Source organism: Panulirus ornatus, chromosome 12 (assembly GCF_036320965.1).
Source record: "Panulirus ornatus isolate Po-2019 chromosome 12, ASM3632096v1, whole genome shotgun sequence".
Lineage (NCBI taxonomy): Eukaryota > Metazoa > Arthropoda > Malacostraca > Decapoda > Palinuridae > Panulirus > Panulirus ornatus.
The window spans coordinates 14,628,338-14,644,595 of NC_092235.1; the positions used below are offsets into that span (position 1 = coordinate 14,628,338).

At 42.9% G+C, this 16,258-nt stretch overlaps 1 protein-coding gene across 1 annotated transcript in view; it reads right to left on the minus strand.

Annotated features, from left to right (window-relative positions):
* Nucleotides 1-718, minus strand: part of LOC139751789 (uncharacterized) — a 174,510-nt gene extending 173,792 nt beyond the window's left edge. The window contains exon 1 of the mRNA XM_071667327.1: nt 580-718. The gene's annotated coding sequence lies outside the window, so the exon portion shown is untranslated. The remainder of the gene's footprint in view (nt 1-579) is intronic.
* Between the last annotated feature and the right edge of the window lie 15,540 nt (nt 719-16,258).

Below are 16,258 nucleotides of genomic sequence, written 5' to 3' on the forward strand. Positions count from 1 at the left end.
GAGATGCGAGTGTCGGGAGGTAAATGTTTGAGGATAGTGTGAGGTGTGAGGAGGGTCGATTGAATGAGAAATGATAGGGCAAGTCAGAGCTAATAAGAGGAGTATATATTAGAGAGCTGAAGTGGGGGTATACTGATAGCGATAGATGTGTGTACATAGTATGCCATAGATTATGAAATACATCTCATTTTATCTCGAGTATTGGTAATAAGATTAAGAGAGAGAGAGAGAGAGAGAGAGAGAGAGAGAGAGAGAGAGAGAGAGAGAGAGGAATTGTGAGAAAGAAGAGAGAGATAAAGAGAGTATCGTCGGGATGTTCAAAACAGTCTTATCATATTTATCACAATATAAACAGTCGACACCTGAGTATATTTCGTCGTTGTCTACTGTAAACAGAAGACAGGCGACATGGTTTTCACCTGGCTGGTGTAGTGATGTCCACACCAGCCAGCACAGTGTGGGGCAGCCGCTCCGCCTCTCGACACCGTAGCAACTATACTGCTGCCACGGCTCGCGCCACACTTGCCACCACATTGTCAGCTACACCAGAGCCCAGCTACACCCACACAGCACACTTACCTTGTAGACGTGTGGTCCAACTCGTCGTATTATGATGGTCAATATCTTGCGCTGCGGGACGGGCGAGAAGTGGAGTGTCACAGCTGCAGTGTGGGAGGAGAACTGGCACTAGGTGACCGCCTTGGGCACGGTGAAACCACCGACTGATGCAGAGACGCGCCAACGAGAGTGAGTGTGGCCCCGGCCAGCGGAGGGTCACAACCCACCAATCACCGGCCACACGCCAGGCCAGGCCACCAGCCAATGAGCGCGAAGGTCTCATATCCACGGTCATGGTAGTGTTTGCCTAATGGTATACAGTAACCTTCACTAACGTTACTGAACATTAAACGAGTTGAAAGAATAATTTATGGGCTCGTAATTCGTTCAGGTTATACGATAAAATGATAAATTGGAAGGCTGTTATCCCCCCCCCCCCTCCTCCCACGACCGCAGGAGGTCACATGAAGTCATTTTCTTTCACCATAGAAAATGTTCAGCTGTGATGTTTGACATGTATATATGCATGATTAGGAAACACCAAGGGTAGTTATAGACCTGAAAAGGGTGATAAGATCTGCCAAAGGATTTCCATCAGCACGCAATATACGAGAGGTTGCCGGGGTTCAACGCAGCGTTGCGTCCTACACATACGCGAGACCGTACGATTTTATGCGTATTTTAATGGTGTGTGCGTTAGAACGCCTCTGTACATACATAGGAACGCACGCGGGTTTATCTGTACATTCACATGTGCGGTAGGTTGCTCGTGCGTGCGTGTGTGCGTGCACAAAACTGTATATTACAAACTGAAGGGAAACTGGCCATTGCCTCATAGGTCCTTGTTGCATGGGTTTATACGTCACAAGTACCGCAAAAATTGAGCGCAAATCTACACTTGAGTCGACATCCTTATACCTGAAAATTGTTCAAAACAAAAACCGGGTCCAGGGTGCGCCGTAAGCGTACTGACCATCACGTCTGGTGAAGTGAAATTTCGGATTAGGCAAAAGGTGTTTAAAAAGACCCGTGACGTCATCTGCCGGGAGATGGACAGCCTAGCGAGGGTTATCGTACATCTGGCAGCCGGGCGGCACCGTCGTCGCGTATCCCTCGGCTGACCAGTGGTGGCTTGTTAGGACCTTATCCATGCTTCCCCTCTCTCTCTCTCTCTCTCTCTCTCTCTCTCTCTCTCTCTCTCTCAAGCAGGGGCGAAGGACAGTATTATATAGCATCAAGCAAGCAAAACGCGCGGTTGAAAGCGCTTCCCGTTAGAACATTTGCCGTAGTCTCTCTCTCTCTCTCTCTCTCTCTCTCTCTCTCTCTCTCTCTCTCTCTCTCTCACGCATGACCGACCTGTCGGGTTATGGAGGCAGCAACATGGAGGGGATAACTTCCGCGCGCTGACACCAATTCTCCCCCAATTATAACGTGATATATTGATATGGGGGGGGGGGAAGTCATAATGTATTCTAGAAAGGTCATAGGCAGCGGTGCGCGAGGGAGTGTTTGAAATTAGTCCACCTGCTTAGTTCTCTCTCTCTCTCTCTCTCTCTCTCTCTCTCTCTCTCTCTCTCTCTCTCTCTGGACGGGGAAGGGAAACAGTGGGGGGGGGTGTGGTGACGGGTAGCCATGAGTCATGTAAAACTTGTAATCTGGAAACGTGTTCACTGAGGTGGAGTTTGAGGGAAAGTTCGTGACACATGTGTTTGCACCAGGAAGACGTGTCCTCCTACACTCACGGACCTATCAGGATAACACAGTCAGTCACGAGGAAAGAAAAATCCTATTAAAGTATTTATTACATGCTACATCGCCGTTTCCCGCGTCAGAGATGTAGCGCCAGGAGCAGGTGAAGAAAGGCCACATCCGCTTACTCTGTCTCTAGCTGTCATGTGTAATGCATCGAACCCACAGCTCCCTGTCCACATCCAGGCCCCACAAACCTTTCCATGGTTTACCCCAGACGTTTCACATACCCTGGTTCAATCCATTGACAGCACGTCGACCCCGGTATACCACATCGTTCTAAGTCACTCTGTTCCGTGCTCGCCTTTTATCCTCCTGCATGTTTAGGCCCCGATCGCTTTATATCTTTTTCACACCATCCTTCCACCTCCAATTTGGTCTCTTGCTTCTCCTTGTTCCCTTCACCTCTGACATATATATCCTTTGTCAATCATTCCTCACTCATTCTCTCCATGTGACCAAACCATTTCAACACACACTTCTCTGCTCTAAAAACCAAACTCTTTATATTACCACACATCTCTCTTACCCTTTCATTATTTACTTAATCAAACCACCTCACACCACATATTGTCCTTAAACATCTCATTTCCAACACATCCACCCTCCTCCGTACAACCCTATCTATAGCCCACGCCTCACAACTATATAATTAAGGATACTCACATTTGGCTCACTTCCCTTTTCCTTCCTTTGGAAAGTAATACAAGAGGGGAAAATTTGCGACCTCCCACTCCTCCCCACTCAGTCCCTTCCTACTACAAGCACGGAATTCGTGGCTTGTATTGTGCACTTTTGTGTAATGGCCACACCGTCAGAGATACAAAAATGAGATAGAAGACGTAGAACAGTTCGTTGATATACAAGGAAGAGACGTAGCTAAGACGCCAGTGGTAAACAAGCGTTAGACGAAAATGTACTTACGAACTAACGTGTTCCATTTTTCTCGTGATGTCTCCCCTGATGATGTGATTATTACAGAAAGTGCACTTAGGAACTTATCGTATTTCATTTTCCCCGTGGACTCATAGGAATATATATATATATATATATATATATATATATATATATATATATATATATATATATATATATATATATATATATATATATATATAGGGATAGGGGAGAAAGAATACTTCCCACGTATTCCCTGCGTGTCGTAGAAGGCGACTAAAAGGGGAGGGAGCGGGTGGCTGGAAATCCTCCCCTTTCTTTTTTTTTTTTTTTTTTTTTTTTTTAATTTTCCAAAAGAAGGAACAGAGAAGGGGGTCAGGTGAGGATATTCCCTCTAAGGCCCAGTTCTCTGTTCTTAACGCTACCTCGCTAACGCGGGAAATGGCAAATAGTATGAAAAAAAAAAAATATTTTATATTTATTTTGCTTTGTCGCTGTCTCCCGCGTTAGCGAGGTAGCGCAAGGAAACAGACGAAAGAATGGCCCAACCCACCCACATACACATGTTTATACATACACATCCACACACGTAAATATACATACCTATACATCTTAACGTATACATATATATACCCACACAGACATATACATATATACTCATGTACATAATTCATACTGTCTGCCTTTATTCATTCTCATCGCCACCCCGCCACACATGAAATAACAAACCCCTCCCCCCTCATGTGCGCGAGGTAGCGCTAGGAAAAGACAACAAAGGCCACGTTTGTTCACACTCAGTCTCTAGCTGTCATGTAATAATGCACCAAAACCACAGCTCCCTTTCCACATCCAGGCCCCACAGAACTTTCCATGGTTTACCCCAGACGCTTCACATGCCCTCGTTCAATCCATTGACAGCACATCGACCCCGGTATACCACATCGTTCCAATTCACTCTATTCCTTGCACGCCTTACACCCTCCTGCATGTTCAGGCCCCGATCACTCAAAATCTTTTTCACTCGTCTCCCACTTCTCCCCGTTCCCTCCACCTCTGACACATATAGCCTCTTGGTCAATCTTTAATCACTCATTCTCTCCATGTGACCAAACCATTTCAAAACACCCTCTTCTGCTCTCTCAACCACACTCTTTTTATTTCCACACATCTCTCTTACCCTAAGATTACTTACTCGATCAAACCATCTCACACCACATATTGTCCTCAAACATCTCATTTCCAGCACATCCACCCTCCTGCGCACAACTCTATCCATAGCCCACGCCTCGCAACCATATAACATTGTCGGAACCACTATTCCTTCGAACATACCCACTTTTGGTTTCCGAGATAATGTTCTCGACTTCCACACATTATTCAACGCCCTCAGAACTTTCGCCCCCTCCCCCACCCTATGATTCACTCCCGCTTCCATGGTTCCATCCGCTGCCAAATCCACTCCCAGATATTTAAAACACTTTACTTCCTCCAGTTTTTCTCCATTCAAACTTACCTCCCAGTTGACTTGTCCCTCAACCCTACTGTACCTAATATCGTTGCTCTTATTCACATTTACTCTCAACTTTCTTCTTTCACACACTTTACCGAACTCAGTCACCAGCTTCTGCAGTTTCTCACACGAATCAGCCACAAGCGCTGTATCATCAGCGAACAACAACTGACTCACGAATTATCACGACAGATGTGTGGATTGGCGTGGCGAGTAAATATAAGGGAAAGCTTCTGAGAAGTGTTCTTCAGAGAAACATTAAAAAGATAGAACTCAATATCTTTCCCATGTGTTTACTCGTATACTCACCATCCCAATTCACACACACACACACACACACACACACACACACACACACACACACACACACACACACACACACACACACACACACACACACACACACACACACACACACACACACACACACACACACACACACCGTGATGTAGCAGTTAGTGCTCCTGACTGACATATTCACGGGCCGCCCAGGGTCGAGCTCATAGGTTCCAATCCTGGTTGCGGCAGTCCGTCCACAGTCAACCCAACTGTTCATCCACCCCTAGGGGTTGGCTCGGAGTAAAGGCATGTACAGAGCATCAGATTTGGGAAGAGCAGTGTGGTTTCAGAAGTGGTAGAGGATGTGTGAATGTTTGCTTCGAAGAATGTATGAGAAATATCTAGAAAAAAGAGATGCATTTGTATGTAGCATTCATTTATGGATCTGGAAAAGGCATATGATAGAGTTGATAGAGATGCTTTGTTCAAGGTTTTAAGAGTATATGGTGTGGGAGGTAAGTTGCTAGAAGCAATGAAAAGTTTTTACCTACGATGTAAGGCATATGTACGAGTAGGAAGAGAGGAGAGTGATTGCTTCCCAGTGAAGGTCGGTTTGCAACAGGGGTGTGTGATGTCTTCATGGTTGTTTAATTTGTTTATGGATGGGGTGGTTAGGGAGTAAATGCATGAGTGTTGGAGAGAGGGGCAAGTATGCAGTCTGTTGTAGATGAGAGGGCTTGGGTGAGTCAGTGAGTCAGTTGCTGTTTGCTGATGATACAGCGCTGGTGGCTGATTGGAGGGAGAAACTGCAGAAGCTGGTGACTGAGTTTGGTAAAATGTGTGAAAGAAGAAAGTTGAGAGTAAATGTGAATAAGAGCAAGGTTATTAGGTTCAGTAGGGTTAAGGGACACGTTAATTGGGATGTAAGTTTGAATGGAGAAATGTCGGAGGAAGTGAAGTGTTTTAGATATCTGGAAGTGGACTTAGCAGCGAATGGAACCATGGAAGCGGAAGTGAGTCACAGGGTAGGGGAGGGGGCGAAGGTTTTAGAAGCGTTGAAGAATGTGTGGAAGGAGAGAAACATTATCTCAGAGAGCAAAAATGGGTACGTTTGAAGGAATAGTCGTTTGAACAATATCATATGGTTGAGAGGCACGGGCTATTATAGATAAGGTTATACGGAGGAGGGTGGATGTGTTGGTAATGAAATGTTTGAGGACAATATGTGGTGTGAAGTGGTTTCATCGAGTAAGTAATGGAAGGGTAAGAGAGATGTGTGGTAATAAGAAGAGTGTGGATGAGAGAGCAGAAAAGGGTGTGTTGAAATGGTTTGGACATATGGAGAGAATAAGTAACGAAAGATTGACAAAGAGGATATACGTGTCAGAGGTGGAGGAAAGAAGGAGAAGCAGGAGACCAAATTAGAGGTGGAAGGATGGAGTGAAAAAGATTTTGAGCGATCAGGACCTGAACATACAGGAGGGTGAAAGGCATGCAAGGAATAGAGTGAATTGGAATGATGTAGTATATCAGGGTCGACGTGCTGTCAATGGACTGAACCAGGACATGTGAAGCGTGTGGGATGAACCATGGAAAGTTTTGTGGGGCCTGGATGTGGAAAGGGAGCTGTGGTTTCGGTGCATTACATATGACAGCTAGACTGAGTGTGAACGTATGTGGCTTTTTTTTTTTTCCTTTCGCTACCTCGCTGAAGTGGGAGTAGCGATGCTGTTTACTGTGGGACTGGGTGTCGCCAAGAATGGATGGGGAAAAGCAATATGAACATGTACAAATGTTAACATGAATATGTCTGTGTATGTGTATGTATTTTTTTTTTTTTTCCAAAAGAAGGAGCAGAGAATTCGGCCAGGTGAGGGTATTCCCTCAAAGGCCCAGTCCTCTGTTCTTAACGCTACCTCGCTAATGCGGGAAATGGCGAATAGTTTGAAAGAAAAGAAGAATATATATATATATATATATATATATATATATATATATATATATATATATATATATATATATATATATATATATATGAGTGGATGGGCCGTTCTTCGTCTGTTTCCTGGCGCTACCTCGCTGATGCGGGAAACGGCGATCAAGTATAATATATATATATATATATATATATATATATATATATATATATATATATATATATATATATATATATATATACACAATATATATATATATATACAATATATATATATATATATATATATATATATATATATATATATATATATATATATATATATATATATATATATATATATATATATATATATATATATATATTCATTTATTTATTTCTGTACACATATATATATACACACACACAGACACATACATATATACCCATGCACACAATTCACACTGTCTGCCTTTATTCATTCCCATCGCCACCCCGCCGCACATGGAATACCATCCCCCTCCCCCCTCATGTGTGCAAGGTAGCGCTAGGAAAAGACAAGAAAGGCACCATTCGTTCACACTCAGTCTCTAGCTGTCATGCAATAATGCCCGAAACCACAGCTCCCTTTCCACATCCAGGCCCCACACAACTTTCCATGGTTTACCCGAGACGCTTCACATGCCCTGATTCAATCCACTGACAGCACGTCAACCCCGGTATACCACATCGATCCAATTCACTCTATTCCTTGCCCGCCTTTCACCCTCCTGCATGTTCAGGCCCCGATCGCTCAAAATCTTTTTCACTCCGTCTTTCCACCTCCAATTTGGTCTCCCACTTCTCCTCGTTCCCTCCACCTCCGACACATATATCCTCTGGTTAATCTTTCCTCACTCATTCTCTCCATATGCCCAAACCATTTCAAAACACCCTCTTCTGCTCTCTCAACCACGCTCTTTTTATTTCCACACATCTCTCTTACCCTTACGTCACTTACTCGATCAAACCACCTCACACCACACATTGTCCTCAAACATCTCATTTCCAGCACATCCACCCTCCTGCGCACAACTCTATCCATAGCCCACGCCTCGCAACCATACAACATTGTTGGAACCACTATTCCTTCAAACATACCCATTTTTGCTTTCCGAGATAATGTTCTCGACTTCCACACATTCTTCAAGGCTCCCAGGATTTTCACCCCCTCCCCCACCCTATGATTCACTTCCGCTTCCATGGTTCCATCCGCTGCCAGATCCACTCCCAGATATCTAAAACACTTTACTTCCTCCAGTTTTTCTCCATTCAAACTTACCTCCCAATTGACTTGACCCTCAACCCTACTGTACCTAATAACCTTGCTCTTATTCACATTTACTCTTAACTTTCTTCTTTCACACACTTTACCGAACTCAGTCACCAGCTTCTGCAGAATCTCACATGAATCAGCCACCAGCGCTGTATCATCAGCGAACAACAACTGACTCACTTCCCAAGCTCTCTCATCCACAACAGACTTCATACTTGCCCCTCTTTCCAAAACTCTTGCATTCACCTCCCTAACAACCCCATCCATAAACAAATTAAACAACCATGGAGACATCACACACCCCTGCCGCAAACCTACATTCACTGAGAACCAATCACTTTCCTCTCTTCCTACACGTACACATGCCTTACATCCTCGATAAAAACTTTTCACTGCTTCTAACAACTTACCTCCCACACCATATATTCTTAATACCTTCCACAGAGCATCTCTTTCCACTCTGTCATATGCCTTCTCCAGATCCATAAATGCTACATACAAATCTATTTGCTTTTCTAAGTATTTCTCACATACATTCTTCAAAGCAAACACCTGATCCACACATCCTCTACCACTTCTGAAACCACACTGCTCTTCCCCAATCTGATGCTCTGTAGATGCCTTCACCCTCTCAATCAATATCCTCCCATATGATTTACCAGGAATACTCAACAAACTTATACCTCTGTAATTTGAGCACTCACTCTTATCCCCTTTGCCTTTGTACAATGGCACTATGCACGCATTCCGCCAGTCCTCAGGCACCTCACCATGAGTCATACATACATTAAATAACCTTACCAACCATTCAACAATACAGTCACCCCCTTTTTAATAAATTCCACTGCAATACCATCCAAACCTGCTGCCTTGCCGGCTTTCATCTTCCGCAATGCTTTTACTACCTCTTCTCTGTTTACCAAATCATTTTCCCTAACCCTCTCACTTTGCACACCACCTCGACCAAAACACCCTATATCTGCCACTCTATCATCAAACACACTCAACAAACCTTCAAAATATTCACTTTATCTCCTTCTCACATCACCACTACTTGTTATCACCTCCCCATTAGCGCCTTTCACTGAAGTTCCCATTTGCTCCCTTGTCTTACGCACTTTATTTACCTCCTTCCAGAACATCTTTTTATTCTCCCTAAAATTTAATGATACTCTCTCACCCCAACTCTCATTTGCCCTCTTTTTCACCTCTTGCACCTTTCTCTTGACCTCCTGTCTCTTTCTTTTATACATCTCCCACTCAATCGCAATTTTTCCCTGCAAAAATCGTTCAAATGCCTCTCTCTTCTCTTTCACTACTAATCTTACTTCTTCATCCCACCACTCACTGCCTTTTCTAATCAACCCACCTCCCACTCTTCTCATGCCACAAGCATCTTTTGCGCAATCCATCACTGATTCCCTAAATACATTCCATTCCTCCCCCACTCCCCTTACTTCCATTGTTCTCACCTTTTTCCATTCTGTACTCAGTCTCTCCTGGTACTTCCTCACACGTCTCCTTCCCAAGCTCACTTACTCTCACCGCTCTCTTCACCCCAACATTCTCTCTTCTTTTCTGAAAACCCATACAAATCTTCACCTTAGCCTCCACAAGGTAATGATCAGACATCCCTCCAGTTGCACCTCTTAGCACATTAATATCGAAAAGTCTCTCTTTCGCGCGCCTGTCAGTTAACACGTAATCCAATAGCGCTCTCTGGCCATCTCTCCTACTTACATACGTATACTTATGTATATCTCGCTTTTTAAACCAGGTATTCCCAATCACCAGTCCTTTTTCAGCACATAAATCTACAAGCTCTTCACCATTTCCATTTACAACACTGAACACCCCATGTATACCAATTATTCCCTCAACTGCCACATTACTCACCTTTGCATTCAAATCACCCATCACTATAACCCGGTCTTGTGCATCAAAACCACTAACAACTCATTCAGCTGCTCCCAAAACACTTGCCTCTCATGATCTTTCTTCTCATGCCCAGGTGCATATGTACCAATAATCACCCACCTCTCTCCGTCAACTTTCAGTTTTACCCATATTAATCGAGAATTTACTTTCTTACATTCTATCACATACTCCCACAACTCATATATATATATGAGTGGATGGGCCGTTCTTCGTCTGTTTCCTGGCGCTACCTCGCTGATGCGGGAAACGGCGGTCAAGTATAATAAATGAATAACTAAATATAAATCAGTTGTCATTCTTCATAAAAGGGATACAAAGTATAGTCGTAACAATCATTGTACCTCACACACAGACAGCCATTCCGTGGCCCCCCAACTGTGAGCGGACACGTCGGGTGGATAACAGGGCCAGCGCACACCGCTACTAGCGCACGCATGCTTGCTTTCACGATATGGATATTGCTTGACGTCTCCACACTCCTGCACACACGTCACGCTGGTTAGAGAGTGAGAGTTAGTAGGGTCAGGTGACAGGGGAAATATACTGTGCATTGAAAGTATGTAAATAAAGAACTGATTTCCTGAGCCACGTATATATGAAAGAGTTTAGGAGAGAGGGGCAAGTATGCAGTCTGTTTTGGATGAGAGAGCTTGGGAAGTGAGTCAGTTGTTGTTCGCTGATGATACAGCGCTTGTGGCTGATTCGTGTGAGAAACTGCAGAAGCTGGTGACTGAGTTTGGTAAAGTGTGAAAGAAGAAAGCTGAGAGTAAATGTGAATAAGAGCAAGGTTATTAGGTACAGTAGGGTTGAGGGACAGGTCAATTGGGAGGTAAGTTTGAAGGGAGAAAAACTGGAGGAAGTGAAGTGTTTTAGATATCTAGGAGTGGATTTGGCAGCGGATGGAACCATGGAAGCTGAAGTGAGTCATAGGGTGGGGGAGGGGGCGAAAGTTCTGGAAGCGTTGAAGAATGTGTGGAAGGCGAGAACATTATCTCGGAAAGCAAAAATGGGTATGTTTGAAGGAATAGTGGTTCAGACAATGTTATATGGTTGCGAGGCGTGGGGTTTAGATAGAGTTGTGCGGAGGAGATGGATGTACTGGAAATGAGATGTTTGAGAACAATATGTGCTGTGAGGTGGTTTGACCGAGTAAGTAATGAAAGTGTAAGAGAGATGTGTGGTAATAAAAAGAGTGTGGTTGAGAAAACATGAGAGGGTGTTTTGAAATGGTTTGGTCACATGGAGAGAATGAGTGAAGAAAGATTTCCAAAGAGGATATATGTGTCAGAGGTGGAGGGAACGAGAAGTGGGAGACCAAATTGGAGGTGGAAAGATGGAGTGAAAAAGATTTTGAGTGATCGGGGCCTGAACATGCATGAGGGTGAAAGTTGTGCAAGGAATAGAGTGAATTGGAACGATGTGGTATACCGGGGTTGACGTGCTGTCAGTGGATTGAACCAGGGCATGTGAAGTGTCTAGGGTAAACCATGGAAAGTTTTGTGGGGCCTGGATGTGGAAAGGGAGCTGTGGTTTCGGTGCATTATACATGACAGCTAGAGACTGAGTGTGAACGAATGTGGCCTTTGTTGTCTTTTCCTAGTGCTACCTCACGCACACACGGGGGGAGGGGGTTGTCATTTCATGTGTGGCGGGGTGGCCACACTTTCGTGTGATAATTACATCAGGGGAGATACAAGATATAAAAGTCGATTGATATATGACGAAGAGACGTAGCTAGGACGCCATTAGGTAAAGAAATGACTTGTTCACCAAATGGCGTCCTAGCTACGTTTAAGTTTAGCATATACAGAAAACCTCCCAATGTATGCTCATATATCCATTATTACTCATCTCAGCATGACAGACTCAAATTATCATTTCAATCTATGTTCCTTAGGGCATTACATATTTGCAGTCCAGAGTTTATTGATGATGAGTTTGAGAAGATATATTCTATCGGGTCTAAGTTAAAGTACCCTAGATCTTTCATTGATAAATCCCTTAAGTTACCAAAGAAATAATTTTATAGAGTTGAGCCCATACCTCCCATTGACACCAAGAATCTTTTAGTTCTCCCTTTTAATAATAATTTTACTTTACTTACCATGTGCTTAAATCCTTTAATGTAAATGTTGCCTTCAGCAACAATAATACTATAAAGAATATCTTAATCAGGAACTCACCAGAAAATTCTGAATGCATCTATGAAGTGCCATGTAGAAATTGTGATAATTTTTTTTGTTGGGCAGACTGGTAAGAATGGGACAAGAATCAAATGCCTTGTTTAATCATGTTAAAAACTATGATCATTGTATTGGCTGGAGTAATGCCATCTCAGTCATTAACTCTAACTCCAGTACCACTAGAAATATCATTGAATCATCTATTTTTAAATACACAAAGAATTATGATCTTAATATTAGTGAAGGTCTATACAAATTGGATAACTTTATTATTGATAAAATTTGTAAACAGTTCACTGTCTTTTCCACATGATAAGTTTATGATACGCTCGTTGTCTGTCTTGGACAATCGCATGTTTACCAAATGGCGTCCTAGCTTCGTCTCTTCGATGTATATCAACTGACTGTTATATTTCTCTCTTGTGTCTCCCCTGATGATGTGATTATCACACGAAAGTGCACTTGGGAACTTATCGTGTTTCATTTTCCCCGTTGACTGATAGGAATATCTTGATCACGCGCAAAATTGTGATCCTTTCCAATATATATATATATATATATATATATATATATATATATATATATATATATATATATGTATATTTCATACATATTCGCCATTTCCCGCGTTAGCGAGGAAGCGCCAAGAACACAGGACTGGGCCTTAGAAGAACTATCCTCACTTGGCCCCCTTCTCTGTTCCTTCTTTTGGAAAATTGATAACGGGAGGGGAGGATTTCCATCCCCCCGCTCCCTCCCCTTTTAGTCGCCTTGTACGACACGCAGGGAATACTTGGGAAGTATTCTTTCTCCCCTATCCCCAGGGATAATAGTCTTGTTCCTAAGTACCTTTGTCTGTAACATCACAAGCACTGAGTCAGCGTATTGTCGTGCGAAGGTGAATCATGCCCAAGATGAAGCTTTCATTTTGTAGGCAGAGCATTTCCTCCGTATCGTCCTGCACTCACTTCGCTCCAACCAACACCCAGCATCACCTCGCTTCTTGACTTCTGGTACACCAAGTTGGGTGTGGCTAGCTTCCTGCCCGCAGCGGGAGCACCACAGACGCTGTTGCTGGGGCAGGAAAGTAAGGATGTACCTTTACCCTTACCATTTACCTCAGGAATCCCTTCGAAGTATGGCGATCGTGTATTGTCCAGGAAGTCGCCCACGTCCACTGGGTGGGGCAACAGGTCGAGAAGTGGGTTGAGCGCAGGACAGTTGAGGAGGAGGATGTGTTGCGTGTGGATGTTGCATCTTGGGCGTGAAGGGACCTCTGATGTGTTGAACCGATGTTTACAGTATCGGAGAGAAAGGTGGATTGCAGAACACAAACGAAGAAAAGCGTACCTCGAACTTGCCTGAGGAGTGTAGCTTCAGATGGGTGGAGTGGAGGTGGAAGACTAGGTTAGAAAGGAACTTGTTTACTTGGGTCATTTCGATTCCTGTGTGTTTTGGTAATGTTGTGTCTGTTGAGGGAGAGCCGATGTGTATATGTAGGATGTTAAAGTGTGAGTCGCGTTTTATATTTACTTTCGAGTTCGTCTTTATCAATGGAATTGTGTAGATGAGAAGGATATGGTAAACACTATGATACTTTGAATCATGTTAATATATCTTGTTATATTTCATGAAGGTTATTAAACAATGAATTTAAGAGTATACATGGTCCATGTACAAGAAATTCGTAAGTCTCCCAGTGTTCTTCATATATGTCCAGTAGGTTAGGTTGAATTGTCATGGGGCCACATGGTATTTATGCTGTGTTGGCGACAGCATCTCTTCAGTAGATTGGATTTGCATGTTGGCCCTTTCTGTCATGCCATCATGGGGTTAGGTGGTATGTGACGCAGCTTCTCACTATATGCCATCTGCTGGAAGACAGTATTGGAGATTTTCGTTGATGCCACTGACGATGTGTTACACTGAATGGATTGTGGCAGTACAGCACAGCTGCATGACCTCCTACATCGCCAGGTGTTGGGCATTACATGATAATATTACCAAGCATCATTATATGATGATACCAAGAACAACTGTATGATGATATTACCATCCACCAAGAACCACTGTATGATGATATTACCATCCACCAGGAACCACTGTATGATGATATTACCATCCACCAAGAACCACTGTATGATGATATTACCATCCACCAAGAACCACTGTATGATGATATTACCATCCACCAAGAACCACTGTATGATGATATTGCCATCCGCCAAGAACCACTGTATGATGATATTACCATCCACCAAGAACCACTGTATGATGATATTACCATCCACCAAGAACCACTGTATGATGATATTACCATCCACCAAGAACCACTGTATGATGATATTACCATCCACCAAGAACCACTGTATGATGATATTACCATCCACCAAGAACCACTGTATGATGATATTACCATCCACCAACAACCACTGTATGATGATATCACCATCCACCAACAACCACTGTATGATGATATTACCATCCACCAACAACCACTGTATGATGATATTACCATCCACCAAGAACCACTGTATGATGATATTGCCATCCACCAAGAACCACTGTATGATGATATTACCATCCACCAAGAACCACTGTATGATGATATTACCATCCACCAAGAACCACTGTATGATGATATTACCATCCACCAAGAACCACTGTATGACGATATTACCATCCACCAAGAACCACTGTATGATGATATTACCATCCACCAAGAACCACTGTATGATGATATGACCATCCACCAAGAACCACTGTATGATGATATTACCATCCACCAGGAACCACTGTATGATGATATTACCATCCACCAAGAACCACTGTATGATGATATCAGCATCCACCAAGAACCACTGTATGATGATATTACCATCCACCAAGAACCACTGTATGATGATATTACCATCCACCAAGAACCACTGTATGATGATATTACCATCCACCAAGAACCACTGTATGATGATATAACCATCCACCAAGAACCACTGTATGATGATATTACCATCCACCAAGAACCACTGTATGATGATATTACCATCCACCAAGAACCACTGTATGATGATATTACCAGCCACCAAGAATCACTATATGATGATATTACCATCCACCAAGAACCACTGTATGATGATATTACCATCCACCAAGAACCACTGTATGATGATATTACCATCCACCAAGAACCACTGTATGATGATATTACCATCCACCAAGAACCAGTGTATGACGGTATTACCATCCACCAAGAATCACTATATGATGATATTACCATCCACCAAGAACCACTGTATGATGGTATTATCATCCGCAAGAACCACTGTATGATGATATTACCATTCACCAAGAACCACTGTATGATGATATTACCATCCACCAAGAATCATTATATGATATTACCATCCACCAAGAGTCATTATATGATGATATTACCATCCACCAAGAATCATTATATGATGATATTACCATCCACCAAGAACCACTTTATGATGATATTACCATCCACCAGGAATCATTATATGATGATATTACCATCCACCAAGAACCACTGTATGATGACATTATCATCCACCAAGAATCATTATATGATGATATTATCATCCACCAAGAACCACTGTATGATGATGTTTCCATCCACCAAGAACCACTGTATGATGATATCACCATCCACCAAGAATCATTATATGATAATACCATCCACCAAGAACCACTGTATGATGATATGATCATCCACCAAGAATCATTATATGATGATATTACCATCCACAAAGAACCACTGTATGATGATGTTTCCATCCACCAAGAACCACTGTATGATGATATCACCATCCACCAAGAATCATTATATGATGATAATACCATCCACCAAGAACCACTGTATGATAATATGACCATCCACCAGGAATCATTAT